The sequence below is a fragment of the Aptenodytes forsteri genome, unplaced genomic scaffold, assembly GCF_000699145.1.
Source record: "Aptenodytes forsteri isolate BGI_AS27 unplaced genomic scaffold, ASM69914v1 Scaffold57, whole genome shotgun sequence".
Taxonomy (NCBI): domain Eukaryota; kingdom Metazoa; phylum Chordata; class Aves; order Sphenisciformes; family Spheniscidae; genus Aptenodytes; species Aptenodytes forsteri.
This window is the reverse complement of record NW_008796220.1, coordinates 848,386-852,141: the sequence shown is the minus strand read 5'-3', so window position 1 is coordinate 852,141 and position 3,756 is coordinate 848,386.

Below are 3,756 nucleotides of genomic sequence, written 5' to 3'. Positions count from 1 at the left end.
CAGGGTCAGGCAGATCGGGGCGTTAATATAGCATTGGGAGAAAGAAGAGGGTAGAAGAGCCTTACTTGAGAAGCCCTAGGACTTTATACCCTGGGTAGGGCTATGCACTCCCTCTTCCTTCTCCCTGCTCTGCTCTTCCATCTCAGCTAATCTTCTTGTCCTGCTCTGATTTTAACCCGGCTTCCTAAAGACATTCAGGAAAGCCTATAGTGTACGCTATGCTTAATATTTTATTAGACATGAGAAAATCCACATTGTGATGAATGCCTGGGTGATGGGAAAAGCCTCAGCTGGAGCTCACACCTTACTAGACATCAGAGAAGCCACCTGATTTCCTCAGTGCTGCTGCTCCCCGCAGCCCTGCCCTCTCCCTGGTTTTCCTTTGCTCTCCCTCGCTCTCCCACTTCTCTCCTCTGAGCACCTGTCGATTTTTCCATGCCTGTCTCACCCCCTGGCCCTGGCTCCAAGTTTCCAGATGCACCTTCTGTTTTGCTAAGGTGTCACAGTGCACAGGTATTGCCTGGAGAAGGTTTTACACTGCAGCCACGGGGATATGTCCCCGTCTGCTAGGTGGAGAACTGAGAAATGCCACAGAAACCTTCCCTCCAGCACCTCGGACCACTTGCAAACAGGGTATTAACGCAGATGAACTCAACACCGACAGAAGACCAGACATTGCCCGCACAGATGAAATTTCAGACAGAGGATGGGGATGAAGTTACAGGACCAAGGCTGCATGGGAAAGCAGTAGCAAAGATCAGTAACGGAGATCCGGGTCTTTCCATATGTGAATTGGAAAGACCATTCCAGTGGTCTTTGGAAAGACCACCTGGCACCTGGGGAAGAAATTAAAGGACTATCTTGCTTGTTATGCAAGATACATATCACTAGGTACCCCTTCTAATCCTGGCCTTGGCCATTTGGAGAGTTCATACTCTGTTTACGGCAGGAATCGCCTCTTGTAAAACACCTTGCACAGCCCGATGCCTGCACAAAATAAACAACATGCTCTTCTTGGGTAGCTTCACAGGATCCCTGTGACCGAGCTGTTTGTGCGAGTGATAGGGTCCCTGCTGCAGATCACTTAAGAATCACAAACGGAGTGTGAGAACCTGGATCACTTTTACCACCTTTCTCCTGCCCTGAGACTCACCTGTGAGCCTCTGGCTGGAGCTCACCCATGCTGAGGAGACACCTCTTAGGCTGCCAGGTAGGTATGGGGGTGAAGGGGCTCTTGCAGAGCTTGCTGGGGCCATTGGAGATGTCTTGGACCCCTGGAGTACAGTTGCCTCCTGGGCTGGAGGTCACAGGAGACAGCATTCCACTTCTCACCTGGGTTTTTGACTGAGGTCCCTGAGGTACATGTCCAGGATGCAGGCTGGAACGCAGGTCCTTTTCTCTCCAACTGATTGATCTCTGTTGTGGAGGAGCTGTGGGGTCTATTTCCCAGTGGTTTTGGTGGCTGTTGCATAAAACCGTGGCTGCTCATGGAGCTCACGGTCTCCCTCTACCCCCTGGAGAGACTCAAGTTGGTGGCACGGCCCCCAGCCCCACTCCCCTAAGCAAATGAAGAGTTGCCAGTGGCTTCTGCAATGGCTTCATGGTGGAAGCGCAAGTGACTACGGAGCCAGGTGAGTGTCTGTCCCATCCATTCATCACAAGCGTGGCAGGGAACAAAATTCAACAAATGCTTGTGCAGCATGAACAAAAAAGGCTATGGTGCCCAGTGCAGAGGAAGCACAGCTAACAGCCTCTTTGTTATGTTCACCCTGGGCTTGGCCACGTGTTGCTATTGGCCAGAAAAATACCCATTTCCTTTCTAAATTGAGTTACAATACCTGACTCTTTGGCCTTGGGTGATAATGCAATGCACAAGTGCTTAGCAGACACCCTGTAACTCTTCTTCCTGGTTTGCTCCAGCACAAATGATCCACAGTTTTCAGTTCAATAAAATATTTGCAGCCAAGGAGTCAAATATCTTTCATCTGTATTTATTTGCAGTGTGTCACCTCATTAATAGAAATCTGCTAGTCCTGCGTGGAGTTCCTGGTATATGTGAAAGACCAAGCTGGAGTTCAAGCAGGGGGAAAGACTGTTTCTTCAACTCCAGTGAAATTATTGAATAAATGACTTCTTGTTTAAAATGGGCTTTTTACAGTTATAGCACGTATAACTTGTCTCTTGGAACCATGAAACAAGTGGACCAAGCCTGATTCATCTTAAATAAGCACTAGGACCTACTAGCACTGGGTTCATGGGGCCCAGGAACCAGGCTGTGAAGACGGAGGTGGGTGGACAAGGTTTGCTGATGATTTGATGAAGAGGTCTGTGTAACCGTGCCCAGGCCCTGGCCGCGTGGCTGCTCCCCAGCTGTTCATGCTGAATTGGGGGATGACTTCTGACGGCTCACAGAAATGCTTGGGTGGAAACTTCACCTTCTTCCACGAGGAGCGAAGCTGCCCATGGGTCTGCTGTGGAAAGCAGTTGCAGATCAGACGTGTTATGGGTGAGATAAGGAAAGAGCTCTGAGACACCAGGGGTTGATTCACCTTCAGGTTTGGACACTTTGCGGGGGTGAAATCCCACCTCCTAAACACAGGTGTCTGATGCCCTTTTCCACACCCCGAGGTTTCCCACCCAGCTCCAGCTGTAGTCCTAGAGGGGTGCAGGTCTCCCATAGACCCCTATCCACCAGCCCTGTGAAAATATCCTGGTCACCCTAGGGTGTCTCCACTAGATCTAGGATTTCTGAGGCTGGATCATCTCACCCAGTTCCCTTCCTCCTGTGTCTGGGACACTCATTTACTGCTATTAAAGCCTCCTTCCCTCCTCAGGATGCAGGGAATGACATTTCCAAGCTGTGCAAACCAGCCATCTCCAGAGACTTTGGCCTCCTGTGAACGCTAAACCGGTTCCTACTCGCTCTTTCTCCCAGTTGTGGGTCTGCAAAGGAGGGATAAACAGCACTTGAAGCCAGGCAAAGTGCTGTTCACACTGACACAAGCACGTTATCCCATCAGGAACACTTGGGAAGTGATGCTGGCATCACAGTGGGGGATTTTGTCCCATCACAGGCGACGGACAGGGGCATTATGGCACTGAAGATCAAGGCCTTGGACTGAATGTAGCTGCCGGTAGCCCGCTTGTCCCTACAGATTTGTTATGAATCTTCCCCCTCCTTTTTGCTTCCAGGCTCTCTTGCAGCAGCGGCGTGCACAGGTAACTCTGTGTCACATGCTGCTGCTGGCACACAGATCATCTCTGCTGTTTCTTTCTTGTAGCATCCTTGTTACGCTATGAAAAGCACCCTCTACAGAAGGACTCAAAATCTGGTTCATGGGGTAGGAAACAGCAGAGCAAGCACCCTGGGGAGATGCTGCTCAGCGCCATGACCTGAAGGAGAATCCACTTGGGTCCCAGCCTGGTGCTCACTCCTGTGGTCCTAACATCCCTTCAGTGTGCCATCTGGGCCTTATTTCTTCATCCTCCACTCCCCAGCCCAGTGCAACTGCTGGTTGGAGACCACCCTGCAGCCTGACGTGGGCATTCCCACCAGAGCTGTGGGTCAGAGATGCACCAGAAACCAGGGAAATGGCATTTGAACCCTCCCGGTGCTGGGTGCAGAGCAGGACCCGCCGTGGGGCTGGCATGATGCATCGATGCTGCATCAGGAGCTTGTGCAGTGAAGGGCTCGGCAAAGCAAGGAGGGTATTTTTTTTATTTTTGAGGTATTTTAAATATATATATTTTTAATTC